The sequence below is a fragment of the Megalops cyprinoides genome, chromosome 4 (assembly GCF_013368585.1).
Source record: "Megalops cyprinoides isolate fMegCyp1 chromosome 4, fMegCyp1.pri, whole genome shotgun sequence".
In the NCBI taxonomy this organism is placed as follows: Eukaryota; Metazoa; Chordata; class Actinopteri; order Elopiformes; family Megalopidae; genus Megalops; species Megalops cyprinoides.
The window spans coordinates 25,891,068-25,911,166 of record NC_050586.1 but is presented as its reverse complement, the minus strand read 5'-3'; positions in this window follow the sequence as shown (position 1 = coordinate 25,911,166).

The window sequence follows — 20,099 nt, the reverse complement described above, 5'->3', positions numbered from 1 at the left end:
ATCCAAATCTGTTCTATTTGTCTCTGGCTGAAGTGTGGCTTTCCCTGTGTTAAAGTCTCCAGGGCATCGGAGGATCGAAAACCCTCTGTAGAGGCAACATAATGCTGCACTATCATGTTCACTTACTAACAGACACCCTTATCCTGGGTAAATTCCAATACAATACAAACAATATCATTTTATTTCAAATGGAAGCTTCACAGTTGAAGAGGATACAAACTGTGAACACTGCTGATGTAACATTAACATTGGGCATTAATGCATTTAAAAATGAATATTCTAAACACCACACCACACAGATGTCACATTTAATATCTGAAAGTGTTAGGATAAAAGCAAAACACAGAAGGTAATCCGACAGAAGGGAATGCATGTGTGGTTCCTTACTGACCTCTTGTGTCTAGATCAAGCACTACATTTGGCACAATGTTTCTGGCAACTGGCCAGCTGTAGAAAAAGGTTTTCTAAACTTTACATGTCTACAGTGTTAATATGTGATATTTTACCATAAAGACTCATGTTTATGTGACAAATAAGGATCTGGATCTGGATAAAGAACTGGAATGTGAATGCCTTCATGGAGCTTTCAGATAAAAGTGGGATATTTCCAGGACAATTTCCATGTTGATATCAAAGGAAATGTGAAAAGCAGACCTAACAGAACAATGAAATCACACACTGACAAAGGGAAAGAGGAAAAAAGAGGCAGCTGCAACCTTCTATAAAATTTAAAAGGGTCAGTAAAGCTTGAGTCTTTAAAGAACAGAGACAGCCACAGTGATCCCTGGATCATCACAGCACAGAGACAGCCACAGTGATCCCTAGATCACCACAGCACAGAGACAGCCACAGTGATCCCTGGATCATCACACCACAGAGACAGCCACAGTGATCCCTGGATCACCACAGCACAGAGACAGCCACAGTGATCCATGGATTATCACAGCACAGACAGCCACAGTGATCCCTGGATCATCACAGCACAGACAGGCATAGTGAGCTCTGGATCACCACAGCACAGAGACAGCCACAATGATCCCTGGATCATAACAACACAGACATTGGCACAGTGATGCCTGGATCATCACAGCACAGACAGGCACAGTGATGCCTGGATCATCACAGCACAGACAGGCATAGTGAGCTCTGGATCATCACAGCACAGAGACAGACACAGTGATCTCTGCATCTTTATACCACAGAGACAGGCACAGTGATCCCTGGATCATCACAGCACAGAGACACACACATGAACTCTGGATCATTACAGCACAGAAACATGCACAGTGAAAGTGTGAACAGGGATTGGCAGGACACAGAGTCACTAACCGTTCAGACTCATATTGGGTGTGATCTAGCTCTGTTTCCATGACAAGTAAATTGGTCCTGGATCCCTGATTCCTTGGCCCTAGAGAGAGGTCAGCAAGCCTGTGGAAATAAAGAGGTACATTTAAAAGCAGACCAAGCATAAGTAACACAGTTTGCTGCTGGTCTTCAGACCTCCTGTTGAATTTCAAACATGTCAGTTTGTAATTCCATGAAATTACACAACAGTGATTTAATTCAAATAGTGATTGTGCAAGTGCGCATTTAAATCAAGGGCATAAATGAAAGAACAAATGAATGAGAAGGCTAAATGAATGTATTAATTCCAACAACGCAATGACTGAAAGCAGTTGTACGGTGTATTCAAACCGCTATCACTTACTTCAAAATTCTGTTGTTTTTTTAATTCCCAAAACATCTCAGACACACCTAGTATCTGAAAATGAGTGGGAAGAGCTTCATTAGCTCCTGTAAATACTGCGCACTAATGAGGCAGTTAATGCATAATTAATGAGGCGTAAATAGCTTTATAAACAGTTCTGTTCATGTCTTTCCTCCAGAGCCCACATAACACATCGGCAAAAAGGGGAGGTGAACCCCCCAACCAGCATGTGCACACACACACACACACACACACACACGTATACAGATGCACGCATACACACATACACATGCAAGCATGAATGCACATGCACATTCACACACATATACTGCCTCTCTCATGTCACCCAAATAGCCCAGCCCTCTGTCAGCCAGCCAAAATACTCTAAACCTGAGGGAACCACATGGAAGAGGCCCAGAAAGCCCATCTAAACATCAGCTTCCTCTGTGAGGCTTTTCAAGGAGATCATTTCCATATATTTACATTTTGGAATTTCATCAAAATTGTATTATTTCATAATCCCATGAGGAAAAAATAACCCTCACAGGTGAAGTCTGTGGAATAAAAGTATAGACAATTTTGAGAAAATGAATATGAAGGTTAGGAATAAGCAGTCAGGTATAAGCTGGGAAAGAGGGGTCCTACAAGCTGATACTGAGAGGGAGGAAGAACGTTTTCTGTAGGTTAAACATGATTTGCTTCATGAAAATTGATTTTTATGAATTTCCCACAAATATATTTGTAATGATGTTCAAAGTTAACGTTTAATGATCACTTCCAAGTGTGAACAGACCTTTTCTGAACATATTCTGCTGTGTGATATGTGTGTGTGTGTGTGTGTGAGAGAGAGAGAATGTGTGTATACACACATAATATATAGATTTATAATTAAGGTAAACTATATTATATAAATCTCACCCAAAGTCCTTAGAAGCCTCTAGTTCTTCTGAAGCTGCTCTCTCCCTATTCTCTCCCATAGCTTGTTCTGCATGACACTGAAGAAGCTGATCTTCCATTTGTTGTTCAGCTCGTTGTTCCCTCTGGCCCTGAAGATGCTGATCCACACTTGGCTGTTCAGATGGGTATTCCCTATGCCCCTGAAGAAGCTGGTCTCCCATTGGCTGTTCAGCTGGGCATTCCTGCTGGCTCTGGATGAGCTGGTCTCCCATTGGCTGCTCAGCTGGGTGTTCCTGCTGGCCCTGAAGAAGCTGGTCTCCCATTGGCTGCTCAGATAGGTATTCCTGTTGGCTCGGATTAAGCTGGCCTCCCACTCGCTCCTCACTTCTCTGCAAAGACTCAGTGTGTGCTTGTTGTGTCTTCAGGTCTGGGCCATGAATCATTCCATCGTGATCTCTCCTAAGATGCAGGCAATCGCTGAGGGAACTAGCCTGGTGCAGGAAGAACCCGTCTACCTCTCCCATGAGATCGCAGGCAAATGGCGAGCCCACCTCCCTAACAGACCCCCCAGAGTCACTCTCAGATGAGTCAGGCACACCAGAGCTTTCTCCTGGGGAGGCAGATCCATCCTGGGTCTTTTGCCTCTCTAACAGGGTCCAGCTCTGGGGTCTTGGAGGAGCTCTCTCTTCCTCATCAGAGTCTTCCAGGGATATCTGCGATCTTACATATATCTCCTCCTTGGCTTTGAAATGACAAAATGTCTCTCTGACCGCAGCTTTGGAACTCCAAGGGTTCTTCATATCTGCACTTGTTTGGTTAAGGCTGCTTGTCTCTACACCTGTTGGATATGGACTGTATGAATCTGTGTTTGATTGGTCTACATGTATGTCTGACTCACAAGGGCTGTTCATGTCTTTGTTTATTTGGCGAGAGCTTTTTAGTGTGTCCTTTTTGTCAGGGCTTTTCACATCTATGTTCATTTCGTAAGGGCTCTTCAGATCCATACTGGATTGGAACAGGCTGTTTCCTTCTGTGTTTGATTGGTACAGACTGATAACATCTGGACTTGTTTGATAAGGGGTCTTTACATCCATGTTTGTCTGACAAGAATCATTTACATTGATGCTCAAACTAAACACATCTGCATTTGATTGGCAAGGTCCAGGAAGGCACATGTCTGGTGAATGCGCAGCATCAGAGAGGGGGCTGATTTCCCCAGGAGCTCCCTCTCGGACCACTCCCCTGCCTGAAACCATAATGTAATCCATCTCCAGGCCTGATGAATCACCGTCAGAGTTGCACCTCGCATCATCTTGGCTCCCCCACTGTAGGAGATCAAGGCTGTCCTTAACCCTGTCCGGGCAGTCTACCTCTTGTGAACCAGAGCCTATAACAGCCTTTCGCAGTTTGGTGGTGTCTGGCACAGGACCTACCATACAGATGGGATCAACGTCATGAGAGAACCACTTAGGGACGCTTGTATCTTCAGTTTGCAGAGTAGACAAACCATGATGCATTGCTTCTTCAGTCTGTGATTTCCTATACTCTAAATTCCTCTGAACAGACACATCATCCCAATCATCATGGCTTTCTTCCCCTGCAGAGGTGCTAGACTTCCCTTGTGCACCATCAGAGAGCTCACACGGTGACTGCTTAAACTCATCAGCTGAGAGTGATACACAGTGGAGCGTATCCTCCACTTGGTTTATTGGCGATGTGCTGCCCTCTTGTGGCAGTGTGCCATCCAAGAGCACAAAGGGGGAGTGGCAGCTTGAGTCATCCATGGAATCTGGAGGCTCCAAGAGGGTATCACTGGGTACCACAAACTCCTTCCCCTTCTCGTCCTCCCTGTCCTCAAAGGAGAATGCCTTCCATTCCCCTCTCACCTGATGAGGGGAGATTTGGATTGTCATTATTTTGTCCTCCTTCCATTCAAACCCACAGCTGCTGCTCTGTGACAAAGGCACTGCAGATGGAATGCTCTTTGTGTGTTGAATGTTGGACTCTTGTTTTATGTCCATTTTTTCAGGATGTCCAATAGGGAGAGATATATCTCCCTTCACGGGAGTAACCACAGTCAGCTCACTGCAGCTGATCTCTCCATCTCCCAGATGATCTGCCTCACTGGGCTCTGGGTCAGGCCACCACAATCCCTGAGAATCTGCACCCCCACCTTGACTTTCTGGGATGTTAGCCTCATTTACATCTGCCGCAGAGTGAAAGTCCAGCTCCGGAGCTGATGCACTGCTTTCGAGTGCTATGGGGAGCTCTTGTACCCCTGGAAACACATCACCAGTGTCCCTCTTCTGCCATGTCTCAAACTCAGGTGAGGGTTGGTACCACAGAGTCCCAGGGTCTACATTGTCATACTCAGACACTGACTTGACCATACTTCCTGAGATGGGTGTGGCTGCTTCAGCTGACAGCTGACATTTAGTATGTTCATTCTGGGTCATAATGTCATCTTTCTGGGTGTGACTATAGCCTTCAATCAGCACTGAACCCTTTTCAAGGTGTGGGCCAAATCCCATCACTGAACTAGAATGCCAGTCTACCACTGCATCTCCTGAATCACTATGTTCAAAACACTGGGTGTCTGGATTGGGCCTCACATCCAAGCATTCAGAATAATTTTTTTCTCCCAGTGGAACCTCATCGCACACGTCACCTTCCCCACCACGCCCTGCTCCGTTTGACCTAATTTGTTTTTCCAGGTCAATCCCAATCACTTCCTGGATTTCTGCATGGATCTCTCCTCCTCTCTCTTCATTCCCTTCCTGTGGGCCCTCCTCTGAACTCTCGTTCACTAGCGAAGAAGCCTTGGCTCTGCTTCTGGGCCCACATGAATTATCCTGTGCATCATTTACAAGAGACTCTGCCCATGATTCGGCACTGGAGGCCTGGCCTTTTCCCTCTGGGCTAGTGTCGGTGGACACCTCTCGTATAGTGGTGTTCCACATGCCCATGCCCCCCCGCGGGTTCTCCAGCGGGCTGTCCAGGGAAGCCTGCCCCCTGGGGGGGCCTCTAAGTGAGTCAGACCTCTCAGAGAAGTCAGTCGCATCCGGGGTGCTGAGGGTTGACTGGCTGTCCTCTTGGATGGTGGTGTTCCACATGTCCAGGGAGTCTGGGTAAGGAGTGGCAGTGGCCGTCAGGAAACCTCTTCTAGCAGAGTAGCTCCAGAAATCAGATTCCGAGGACCCATCCTTGCTCTGCCAGCTGTCCTCTTTGGATGTCTCAGGTGTGAGAGGAGTTTGACGGCTCGTGGTCACAGGCATTTTGATTGACAAGAACTCCCCCATGCCCTGAGGATGAAAGGGTGTTTCCTCTTCCGGTGGGGTTAACTGGATGTCACCGAGGGTCCCCGGGTACCAAACATCAGAAACACACAGATTGGGGTTCCAGTTGTCATAGGTTTCACCCAACTGAGTCATTTGGATGAATGGGTTCCACATGTGGGTGCTGTCTGGACTTGGACACATTTCTTTAAGAGGAAATGCCTTCATGTTTTGTGAGGCAAGGCTCCCTGAGACTGAGATGTCATTTTCAGGGAATATCAGTGTCTGTTTGCTCTTGAGAGGATCTTTGCATGTCTCCAAAATGTCAGATGAGATCATGTCAGAAGAATTGTCAGATGCCCTTTTTCTGTCTGTGTCTGACACTGTAACATTCTGTGTGGTTGCTGCATCACTGAGGTCAGTGGCTGTGGTCAGTGCATGGATGTCTTTTGCTTTCAGGGCCTTGGTGACCTGGCACTCCTCTTCCACAGATACAGGGCTTGCATTCATAGACCATGAGGTTCTCTCTGCTTCTTGCAATTGTGGTGTGTTTCCACTGATGGACTGAGTCTGTTCAGTTTGCAGGGCACTTTCATCTGCAGCTGAGCATTCCAAGCCTAAAGCTGCTTGCACATCTATGTTCTGAGTGTGGAATACACTCCCTCTTCCCAAGTCATCCTTTGACTCGACTTCAAAACCTGGGCTTGCAGTACAGTTGGAATTCTCTTCTTGATCTTCCCAATGTTCACTGCCAGGTGGTATTGCAGGTGGGCACTCCTGATCTATGGGGGAGGGTAATGTATCCATGTTCTTTGGATTCTGTGGTTGCTTTAGAGATTCATTGACATTGAAGGGATCAAGTAGTCTCACTGTGTTGGAAGTTTCTATGATTGGATCTTGTCTTTCTTGGAAATAACCCCAAGGTTTAGGAAATTCATTTGAGGTTTCTTTACTTCCCAGCACCGTGTTCAGATTCCCACAAGCAAGCCACAAATCATCTGGGCTTTCATCTGCTTTGGGTAATTTTTGGAGGGGTCTCTGGTGGATTTCAGATTCAGAATCTGATATATCAAGTGTATTCTTAGCAAGAGGGGTGGCCCAAAAAAATGTGTCACTGGGACTAGGGTCACTGTCTTCAATATCCATACTTACCAGGAGAAAGGAGTCTTCATCTGCTCCTCCTCCTCCCTCTTTGCCTCTCTGTCCTGTGTCTTTCACTTCTGCCTGCTTATCCAAGTCAATGTCCGGACTTTCTTCACCAATGTAGCCTGTCTCTGTAAGGCTCCACACATTCGCATCATCCGAGGTTGATCCCTTAGTGTCTGAGGCAAAGTCATCCCAGGGCTCAGATGATGAGACACTCTCCTTATTTCCCATTTCATTGATTTTCTCCACCACATCTTCAGGAAAGAATTTGGGCAGCCCACTGCTCAGCGGTGAGCCTTCCACCAGGCTGTTCATAGGTGTGGCTGGGATCCTGGTGTCCATGCTATCACCCAGAAGCTGCTCAAGACGGGGAGAGAAGTTGCCCTCACTCCCAACCTGTCCATCAGAGGATCCAGTGTAGAAGTCCACAAGACTTAGTTCTCCAAATTCAGAGAGGCTGGAACTGGCCCGCTCCTCAGTGCTCCTGCTAGGCTCATCAGCGCCATCTGCTGCAGGGGAGGTGCTGCTGCTGTGCAGTGGGTCAAAGCTGAAAAGATCAAAGTTGTCACTCTTGTTCCTGGCAGAGGGCCTTCGGTCGGCCGTGGCACGCCCGGCTGCAGCAGCCGCAGCAGCGCAGAGGGAGGGGAAGCTGAGGGCGGGGTTCTGGAGGAATCCTGTCGTTTCTGCCACAGGGCTGTCATCGCTGAGGAACACAGAACTTTCTTTGGAGGAGCGGCTGCTGCGAACCGTGGCCAGACCACTGTCGGGGCTCACCAACTCCGCGGCCAGCTCACCAAAAGCCTGCTGTGGACCGCCAGCCTCTGGCACATTTTCCATGGCATTTGGTGGCTCGGCGTCAGAGCTGTACATATCTGTGATCCCCGAGGATCCCTGGGAGAGGGGGGCACTGCCAGCCACGCCCTCTGTGGAAGATGTCCTGCTGTTAGGCATAAAGAGACATTGCCGCCGATCCAGGAACTCTTTCACCAGCGCAACAATTTGCTCAACGTAGATGGATGTGTTCCGCTGCTGGTACAGCTGAACCACATCCACAAGACAGGCCAGTGGCTCCAGGTCCAGACTCCAGCTCCGGCTCTCTTCCAGCTCACAGCAAATCTGTACAATGTAAGAAGTTTTAAATGAATGCAAAGTGCACTGATTGAAAACAGACATTGAATCTTTTCATTTCTAATCAAAAGCATAAAGATCCACTGACAAAAACTAAAAATTATGCTTATTAATTATGACAGCATCATCACCTCATGTAATCCAGAAACATCTTCATTTTTGTAGAAAAAATGCCTACCTGGTTCAGAATATCTTTGTTCCCAGAGTAGACTGCCACCTGGTGGCACTGTGGGTACAGATCATCCAGGGAAGAGGACACAAGAACAAGCCCCTCATAACCATGGCGATCACAAAATGATTTCAGATCCCCGATGACACTTGGACAGGTACTGTAGGCCTGCAAAAAAACAGACAACAGTCATACTGATACAAACAAACTCAATGAAAAGGAATAAAGAGTCATATTGATCCATACCAGGTCATTGTGAAGGAATCAAGAGTCCTGCTGATCCAAAGTAACTGTGAAGGAACTACTGCATAAATAAATAAGCAAATGAACACAAAACCCTAAACTTAGTCAAATAAACACTGCTTTACTAAAACATTTGTACAAATCCAATTGCATGAAACTATGTGAATTTACCCTCCTTGAAAATAGTATGATTTAAACCATTAAACAAAATATATGCAACCACAGTATAAGAATGACCTGTGCATCATAGTTTGAAAAGGAGAGGTTGCTCACCACCCTCTGGGACTTGAAATTCTGGGTTTGCCTCCCTTCTGTATACCCACAAACTGTATGATTAGACTGAGATCCTCAGATTGTGGCTCTTAAACAGCGTTTATACACTGTGATACATATGTGTGTGTGTGTATGTGTGTGCGTGTGTGTGTGTGTGTGTGTGTGTGCTTGTGTGTGCATACATTGTTCAGCATAACAATGACCCAAAACACACAGCCAAATCCACACTGAACTCTACAGCAAAGAATGGAAGAAAACTAAAATCTAGATGTGAAAAGTTGGTAGAGACTTATCCAAGCAGATTCATCAAAGCAAAAGGTGCTTTGACCAAGTATTAATTTGACAGTGTGCAGATTTATGCTATTAATACATTTTAAGTTTTGCATTTTTAATACTTTTTTAAAAGACTAAGGCATTTGATTTTCACTTAGATATTGTTGGTTACAATGCGTAAATAACACTAAAAAATCTATTTGTGTTGATTTCAGCCTTCAAGACACCAAAACAAGACATTTTGAAAGGATATATACATATATCATTGTCTAATAAAATCTTAATCCTTATAATCAGAATATAATCAAACCATCTAATAACTACCTGTAAATACTAACCAGATATTATTAGAAAATATAGCATAAATACCAATGAATATTGTAATGTGTTGAATAAAAATCTGAAAAAAGGTTCTTAGTTGTAAAGTACCTGAAGACTGGAATTATGTACCCCTCCAACTGAAAGCCAGGTAGCTCAACAGTAAGCCATTATTAACACTGTCTTATTTAAAAAACAAATCTGTTGTAGTTTTCTGTTCGACCTTTTCAAATTATTTCTGCTCATAAGCATTGTGCTCCTCTGTATTTTTAGTCAATAAAGTAAATAAAATCAAAGAGGTAAAGAATAAATTTCTTACATCTGAAGTTTTGAAAGATGAAGGTGAGGTGTGGGGTTGACTCAGAAAGCCCCATCAGTGTTCATCTCCCGTCGGAGAAAACCCAGACAGCACATCCATTACAGTAACTCTCCAATTAGCCACGTATCGTCTCATTGCCTTTGTAATCTGCTCTGGAGGCACACAACTCTTAACATATTCCATACTAATGAGCGGACCGCTCTGCGCCCCCAGCTGGTCACACCAGGGAGTGCGCTACAAACTCCACACCGTGAGGTGTTCACAACTTCATTGTTGCCCAACAGCACCTGTTTCCTCAGGTGAGACAATTAGTGCTTTTGGTTTCCAGTGAACAGAGGCCCGATACCTAGCTCTTCCCAGCCATGCTTCACAGCCTCCATGAGCAAGGAGAGGAAGAGGTGAGAGCCATTTGAGATTGAACTTGGTTGTGTATGTTGGCGTTGTTATTCATTGTAAAATTATTTTATTCATTTACCAGGGTGATTGTCAATGCTTACTCATTTAAAAGCTGTAGTACCACAGTAGTGTTTCCACCTGTAACTGGAACTCGGTACCATCAGGTCAACAATCCAGAGTTACACAGGTACATAAAGCTACATTGAAGGTTTCATGTAGGTCTCTGATGTAGTACCCTTGAACAAGGTATTTAACCCAAACTGCCCTAAATATCCAGCTGTTTATGATACTGGCAGAAACCATATACATATTTGGATACATATTTAAAAATGGGGAGAAAAGACAAACTGTATTGAAGTAACTTTTGGACAGTGTATAAGCATACATAACAATCACTACTCACACAAAAACATTTTCTGTTATATCTCTGGTCCCCATGTTCTTGAAGAGCCGCTTCAAATTCTCAAGCAGATGAAAACGGTCCTTAAAAATTCTTGTCATCATCACATAAAGCTAATCACTGACTAATGAATAATAATAAAATCATATATCGTTAAACACCCTTCTAATGGGCCAAAGGAAAATAAAAAAGCTCACGAGGTTTGTAATTGTATTTGTGCATTGCATTTTAAAAATGTCACACAATTCATTTGACACTGGCAGTCAGTGAGATGCATATTCCACAATTTTCAGTTCATACACTTTCGCAAAGAAAATAAACTCCTGACTAACACCTAAGGTCTCACTCACAGTCAGGCTGGCATACTTCAAAACTGCCAAGAATAAAAAACGTACAATTTTTGAACATTAACAACAACAACAACAAAAAAACCTTTGTCACCACAGGGGGCAGTATTGGTAACAAACAGCCCCAGGTTACTTTGGAAAGATGCGATTTACTAAATAATCCCGGGGAAGCTGTTTGCACGCTCGATGATATATGCCTGTCTTCCAGCCAAGTTCGGATGCAGTGTGTTGCGACGGCCCGCATGCGTCTTCGGCTCAGAACAAACAGCACTTCATCAGCGGCTCCGTGCGCTTCCCCCTCGCTCCGTCTGACAGACAATGGATAAATGACTGGTTTGTCGAGCCATCGCAAATATGATTTTTTATTTCCAGCACACATATACACACTAGGGCCGGCACTATGGGGGTGCTTAGGGGTGCACTGCACCCCCACATGGACCTCAGTGCACCCCCAGCTGTCTCCTTATATCCCGATGTCTACATAGTATTTATTGCGTTTTTTTTTTTTTAAGATATGATGTTTTGTTCTTTAAGGATGTAAATATGTGGTACACTTAGCAACATAATTAAGAAGAGAAATGATGTAACCAGGTGCGTTATATGTGAACTATTAGATATGTCTATTTGAAATATGATACCAAATTTGCTTATCTTTTAGTTTGATTTAAAATATTTGGTATGATTAATCAAAGTGTAAAAATAATTTCAGTTTATTCAGTGTATTTGCAAAACCTTGTCTGAATATTGATAGTTTTGAACAATTATGCATAAATCAATAAGAAAAAAATTGTGAATCATGTTCTTATTGGATTTATGCAAAAGTAGATTATGGGAAAATACAACTTTTCTGAAAGAAAATTTGTGTTCATTGAAAAACCAAAAAAATATTTTGAACTTTGATTGAAAACAGATGGAAAACATTGAAAATGACGTTGCAGATAGTAATCATAAATTCCTAATAAATTCTTCAAAGCCTTTTTTATTTTGCTAAGAGGATACAATTTTGGAGCAAAATAACAACCATCTCAAACAGTGTTTACCTCATTGAATCCTTAAATCATCTAAGGAATCATCTAATCATCTACCTTCATAGTAAACGCTCTTTAATGTTCTTACAGTTACACTTACTCTTTAACGCTCTTTAAAACCTTCAACAAAGATGAATAAGAATTCATTTATCTTACAATTCATGTTTAAATTTCTCTTCTTAGCACAGACATAAACATGTTATTTAAATAATGTTCTTACACAAGTTATTATTTACATCTGAACATGCAGAATGAAATCCATTTTTGATATTTTATGTTCATCTTTTTTGCTTTATGTTAAGTGTAAATGTTTAAGTCAACAGTGCATTGGGTGGTCTGAAGGCATGCTATCTGATTTATGTTTCATAAATTAAGTTACTGCACTTAAACATCCGGCATTTACAGATTATGGTAATTTTATGACAGGCAAAATGATTTATGGGTATAAAGTTGCATTAATTAATGGTTTTGTTTACCAAGAGAAGGGCTTTTCCTCTCTTTTTTAATTGTAAGTGGTAAACAACAATGTAATGACATTTCTCATTTGAAAAATCAGTTTGAGACTACATTCTGTTCTGTGAAAGTTCATGTTAAAAATGAAATTATTCTCTATGAGCCTTTTAAGTCTTCAAACAATAGCATTCTAATTAAATTCATTTTGATACACCTTAATTACATCTGGTAACTTGCAATTCTGTTATAAATACATTTGCTAAGCATTATTTTTTCAAGATTATATTGTAATTATCCATCTTTATTTTTTATTCCAGTTTTGTTATCTGATTTTTTTATTATTAACATTTATGTGATATTTGAAATCAATATTTCACTCCCTTATTATTCTGATAAGTAAAACAACTTCACATAAACACAGACACCCAAGCCATAGTGTGGTATATCCAGTAATCTCTGTTAGCCTAGCAATTCTCATGTAATAATTTAAGAATGATGTGATGGTAAGTAAAATATTTTTAAAACCTTGTGTAAGTTTTCTTTGACAGAAATCTACATTCTGAGGATAAATCTACTGAGAGCCCAAAAGTGATCCTACATCAAATTCCTCATAAACTTGCTTTGGAGACTCTGTTAAGAGCTCCATTCTGTAGAAATTTCAAAACAAGGGGGATCATGGGATCCAACATCATGGGATGGCTGATAAAATGGTCCTTCAGGTGTGGTCCTTCAGGAGACCGTGCATTGCCTGGCCTTGAGCTCAAGTGGAGGCATTCTGAGCAGCACTCCACACCGTACAGTCAACACTGGGCCTACTGTGATCAACCATCAGACGCTGCTCTCAGCTGAGAACTGTCTCATTGTGGAACTGTACACATCCTGTCCCCATACTGTCACTATACTTGCTGTATGCACTTTTTTAAGTCGCTTTGGATAAAAGCGTCTGCTAAATAAATAAATGTAAATGTAAATGTAAACCACAACGTCTAACTAGAAGGTTGCAGGGTAGAATCCCAGACAGAACACAGCTCTTGCACACTTGAGCAAGGTACCTGCACTGCCTCAGCGATCATCTAGCAGCACAGATAAAAAAGTAAGCTATGTGGGACGCTGTGGATGCAAATTATTCCTGTGAAAAACATACTGAGTCCAATATCCTTGTGGGTCTGACAGAGGAGCTTTGCCAACCCTGTTATGGCTAGTTCCATCCGCAGTGCTGCATGAACTACATGAATGAAGCCCCAGAGAAGGTGCGTTAGTCTCTGACGAGGTGGAGTAGGAGGACAGGGGATGCTAGGTAATGGGTGTATCTGCTGGAACATTTGGCCGACCTCTCTAGTGGAGCCATAGTGATTAATGGTCCAGCAGAACAACCTGCAGCCAAAGCTGCTCAGAACAGACTCCTGGCTCCAGCACCACAAACTGTGTCAATATTACCATGACAGGAACAAGAGCATACTGGTCCTCTTTTGCTGGGTGCCTCCTCACACAGAGAGCAATATGGCTTCTGCTAGTGTCACTCCATCAACCCGACCCCGCCCACCTGCCACACCAACGAGCGAGTCGTTTTTCACAGACGATATCCCGATGGGTGTAACGAAGCCTCTCTGCTGACAACTTGTTTAAAGATATACCCCATAAACCATGCACGTGTACACACACACACACACACACACACACACACACACATACGTACAGAATAGTTTCCAATACCATGAGCGCCGTTTTTGTCCTGTACTCACACAGAAAATAGCCTGTGCTCATGCAATTACAATATTCACATAGGAAATGCCCTGTGCTGGTGCAGGGGAGGTTTTGAAAGACAGGCAACTGCTGCTTGGCATATTTAAATTACGATATAATAGACGAACAGACACACAAATCTTTCCGATGGCATGGGGAGCAGACAGTCTGGCTGCCATTTGTTGCGAATACAAGCAAATTAAGAGCGCTCTTTCCCACTGAAGCCTGAAGAAGCACTGACACTTGGAAAGTTTACGAAGGGCTCAGCTAAAGTGCCCCCCAACCAATGGCTCACAGCCATGAATACACAAGGTCAGAACTCGGTAGTTACTGATCAAAGTTTTCACTTAGCGGTCATGAAACATATTACTGACACATGCTTCATAGTTTCAAACTGTAAGAATACTGGACAACTGGTGTATCAGTTGGCAGGCAGGGAAGAATTCCACTGTAAAAAAGAGGACAGACAAGTGCTGGTTCTGTCAGCTCCTGACATGGATTGAAATTCTGTCCCGCAATATGTCTGTTTCTCCACATGCATCAGTTTCCCTCTCTCCCTCTCCCCCTTTCTCCCTCTTCCTCTCTCTTTCCCTCTCTCTGTCTCCCCTTGTCTCTTCCCCTCTCTCTCTCTCATCACATTCAATTCCATTGCTGGACCTGCTGCCTAATGATCAAAAACAATCAAGAGGCCACAGAACAAGAAAGCCATTCATAAAAAATGAAACATAAACAATACAGCATCAACCATGGAAAGTAAACTTCAACAGCAATAATAGTATGAACAATCTGGGTCGTTTTGGTGGCTCCCACTGTCTCTCAGGCTGTGGCAGAGGTATACTGTGCTGCCAGACTCACACAGTTCCCCTGCTCTCCTAGGAGAATTAGGGATGTCTCCCCTCAGTGAGAAGGCTGTGCCTCTACAGCCAGGTAGTGCTCATTAAGTCTATACTCTGTTTTTCTTGGATTAAAATGTTTACCCTGATCTGTCATGATATATTTTCTTTTTAGGGCCACACAGCACACCAAGTTACCCCTTGCATTTACAATAGTAGTGAGTCTGTTTGGCATTAGTGGGCATTAGTGCTCAGGCCCAGCTGACTGAGGGGACTCCTCTTTGGACTCAGTTCTTGGCATTTCAGGGCCTACCCATGAAACTGCTGGGGTCTGCTAATTTGTAGGTATTTTCAGAATTGAATGGCTCTTACATTAATGTTAATTAGTAACAGATGCTAAATTCTACCTTGTATGCGTTGTTAGGTGTTTTCCCTCTTTCCATCAAACATTATTTTTCAGAACATGGTGCACATGGATTTCTTCTATAGGTTGTTTGTCCAACTTATTAAAATCTTCCTGCATAAGCAGTCCCCATACGTCACTGCCATGTAATGCAGTTGGTTCAGAAACAGATTTGAATATTTTGAGCCAAATCCAAATTGGTGCTTCTATTTGAAATGGCCGCTCAATTTCTCTTCAGTTCTATCACTCTATCTCCATTTCTCTCTCTCTCTCTCTCTCTCCCTCTCTCTCTCTCTCACTCCCCATCTCTCTCTCTGTGTCTCTCTTTCTCTCTCTGGTGCAGGCCACCGCAGGTAGCACATCTTTATCCTGTTCTCTGAGTTCTACAACCTTTGCTTCATTATGCAGAATAGCCTTAGGTAGAAACTTCCGTGCAATAACTCACGCCCCGCGAAAATTCCCAAGCAAACACACTCAATGCAAAAACACATTTCCTGCTGTCAAGAACATTTCTGGCAAAAATTAATCAACCATTCATCCATTTAGGCTCTTTGCATACCCTTTTGTCAAAGAGAGAATACTAAGAGATGTCTTTCCTCTTTGGAGCATTCATTTCAGCGCACTGAAGAATCCATCACACTCGCTGTGATTGATCTGTCTGTCTCTGCTCTCAGCAGTACAACTACAGCAAATGAACTGGCAACTTCGCTAAAACCTGCAGTGATATAACATTATGTTTTACTGACAACACTGTGTAACTTCCCGAGACAGACAAGAGAAAAATAAAGTTAAAAGTTCTTTGCAATGCCGAATCTGTTCGTTATATGTGCTGTCCATATAACAGAAGACGTCCAAAAAATTTAGCACATATCAAAACACAGGACAACGCTAAAATTATTGTCTGGTCTGAAGTTATGGGGCTGAGTTAAATAAACTGAGTTCGGTAAGACTAAGGGGAAAAGTCCCTGGAAAATTTTGAAGAGCAAGTTGTGTAAAAATCACTCACGCAAGTTTGCCTCTATTTCAGAGGCTGACATGGTTGTCATTTGGTGAAAATAACCCTCTTCTCCTGACTGGAGGGCTGTTTTTTTTTTTTTGAAACAGCAATGTCAATGTTTAAGTATGAATTTCACCCCTCGTCACCCTTGGCCGGATAGACGGCGCATTCATTCATCATGCGGGTCCTCTCTGCTGCTTTGCACAGGGGCCTGACCCCCGCATATTGTGTTTTGGTGGAGGGCTGTCTCGCCAGGCTTCCCCCTCACATGGGGGCCTTTTCACACACAAACACCCTCGCCTTCAGGACTGCAGGGAAATCTTCAATCTTCTTCCCTAGGAGGCCATGGCAACACCTGCTAACCAAGCCACCGTCATCAGAAAAACATTACGCCATTTTTCTCCAGGCTGGTAATTAGCACAGATAATTATTTGCGAGGAGCAGGGATAAAACTGGCCTAGCATAAACAAACTGGGAGGCCGCAGATCAAACGACAAACATCATTAGCTCTCCTCATCTCACTAAACCAGAGCAGAGATCGGCTCACAGCTGCAGAATGCAGAAACGGAGCAGGAGAGAAAAGGAAGACAGCTTCTGATTCCAGTTTACCTCCATCAGCTGTACCATTGGACCCAAAAAAACATTGAAGCATTTTAAGCATGCTAGCCAAAGCACCTGGTTCAAGGGGGTTTTTTGCCTCTCTCAACCACAAACACCCACTTCAGTCCTGTGTGAAAATATATCACCTGGCAAAAAGCTTCCTTTTATGCTATCCAGACGATTTTTAAATATTATTAAAGGGTTGTTGCGATCACACTTTGTCAAGTGGACCTCTTGAATGTGCTATGACACCATAAATATTTTACAATATATTGTAATTACATAAATGTAACTTGAATTTAAATCATTTCATAATTGTCTTTATTCTCTTTGGGGCCACATTCACAATTTGAGGTTGTGTTCAGTGTCTTCGTGGAACTCTGACATGGCACCTACTGTGGGTGTGATTTTTAGTTTTTGAGTGATTTATGAGCACAAAACAAAGCAGACATTAGACAGCATTAGACATTTATGTCATACCGTAGTGCAAAATGATCATAAAATCCACACAGAATCCAGAAGGTAATCAGGAAGAGGGTAACCCAGGAAGTACTAGAGGGGGAAAATGGCAACTGCATTGAGCTGCATGTGTATATCCTCTACTTAAAGCTTCAGACAGACCATGGATTATGCAGCTCATTATTAAGAGCAGAACAGCCAGATTCATAAAACGCACTCAAACACAGAGATCACATTCTCGGCCTGTTCCCTCATCCTCCGTGCGCACCATGACAAAGGCTAGTGCACTTGCAGTCAAACTGTAAACCAACATTTGCATGAAATGGCTTTGCTCTCTGTCTGAAGCAAACAGTACATGCTGCTCACATATGCCACTGAGTGTGAAGGTGGGAGAGCTCCCTTCAAGGCACACATGTGAATTTATGACCTTAAAGCCACAAAACATTCAACTTTCTGTCTTCTGCATTTTGAACCTTGTAACAGAATTGTCTCATTGTATCACAGTCATTTTATACATTGCATATATCATCAGTTGCTTACATAACTACCTGACATAACTGACAAAAAAAAGTGCATGTATAAAAAGGGCATGTCTGAAAAAGCGCACGTATGAAAATGACTGCCAACGGTTAAAGGCAGATTTATGACCACAAACCAAAAGGTCTTGCGGGCTGAAAGGCTTTATTAGCCAACATCTGTCCGGGATAAAGCCTTACGCTGTAATAGCTGCTATTAAATTGTGTTTGTGGGTTTAATGCTTCGTTTATTTTGTGTGTCACTGTCTCTGCTCTTCAGGGGGTTATAGTGGTGAAGACACATAGAGGAGAAGAAGACAATGCCGCACTGCTATATCCCTGCATGAGGGGGAAAAAAAATCAAAAAACCAAAGGACGTTAAGGACAATGATAGGGCTCACACTCATTCACTTGCATACTCATATTCACTCATTCACATACATTCAATGCCACTTGCTCACATTCATTCACTCACATCCACAGTGACCTCCTCACATTCACTCACTCACTCCCATGCTCACATTCACTCATTCACATACATTCACAGTCACTTGCTCACGTTCAGTTACTCACATTCACGGTCACTAACATTATCGTAACGTTTCCTCCTCTGTTATTTGTCGAAGTTATGTCTCTGTATGGCTCTTTGGTCCGCAGACACAGGATTACTTTACTGAGTACTTTACTGAGCTCACATTCTGCACATCAGTCAGTCATGCAGCTGTATGTCTACAGAGGGCATTCAGGTCAGGGGCCTTACTAAGGGGACAGTGGCAGGATCACACCAGGAATCAAACCTGCAGCCTACTTAATCTGCATAAAAGACCACTTGTAGGTGTCACTTAAGTGAAGGAAAATGCACCAGCCGCAGGCCTGTCATAGCCATGATAAAGCACAGGGTTGCCCTTATGTGAAAAACGGCAGATTAGGTGACTATGAAGCAAACAGGAATATCCTACTTGAGCAGTGTTTTCATAACGCCACATACTTCAGAACCACTGCCCCCCATCTTACATGCATTACTGTCAGGGAGTGTTTGGGATCTCATGAATATTGTAACACCAACATGTCTCTGTGTTAGCGGCCGCGGGCTCGCGGCTAATCAACTTCTCAGCAGGCAGGATAGCCAACACTTCCTTTGCATTGCTAATTGCTGGCATGTGGTTTTGCCATCCTATAAACCCCTTCATTTTTCAACATTTGACATTGTATATTTTTCCATCGTGTTCATCTCAACTATTGAACAGTACATCCACAAATTGAATAAAATACCAAATATCACAAAACAGTGTGTTCGTTACGCATGCATTGCTGTTTAGCAAAGCATTCCTAAGTAAGCAATGTTCACCTTGCTGCTTCGATTGCATGCAATAATCTAGAACTTGAGTTAAAAAGGCACATTAGTACCGCAGATGTAAGCGCCATGATTAATTTGCTGCATGTATTAAAAGGGTAAATATGTGTGCGTGTGGGAGAGGGTAGGAGCGTTGTAAATGATCCTGTGTGTGTTATTATTCACTTTTTTGGGGGGCAACCCGGCTTAATGACTGCGTTGTGTGGCAGCGCTGATGTTTCTCCGGTATATTCCATTACACTAAATGCAGAAGTAATGTGTTGTTCCAACACAAAAAGTTTGGTGTCTGTGGAGCAGCTGGAGCTCCGCAACCCGGACACGCATGAATCCGACTCCCGCGACGAGGCGCGTGCTGTTTGACGGATATCGCTAACGTACCTTATATTCATGAATTCCGCTCTTAATACCGCGGTTTAAACTCTGCCTCGCGAGGGGAGCAGCCGCTTCCCAACACCCTCAATCATCTTCCCCACAATATGAACACCAACCAGGGGGGTGGAATAGCGACGTTACCGACTTTCCATCAATCATCTTTTGACGGCTGCCTGACAGGAACACTTCACCCTATGGTTTGATCGTCTCTTGTGCAGTCTCGGTAGTTAGTCTGAATGTTAAGCGGCTCTGAGGCGATGAGAATCAAATCAAAGAGGGTGAAGTTAAAATTACAAAACAATAAAACAAATCAATTACCCTCTATGCTTATTTCATTGAGTTTATCACTTACGAAAACTACGGAGACCTATCACACACCACAGAAGATAACCACAAAGTTCAAAGGCAATTCAGTTTATGATTTCCAACGCAAGGTGGTGTTGGTTTTGT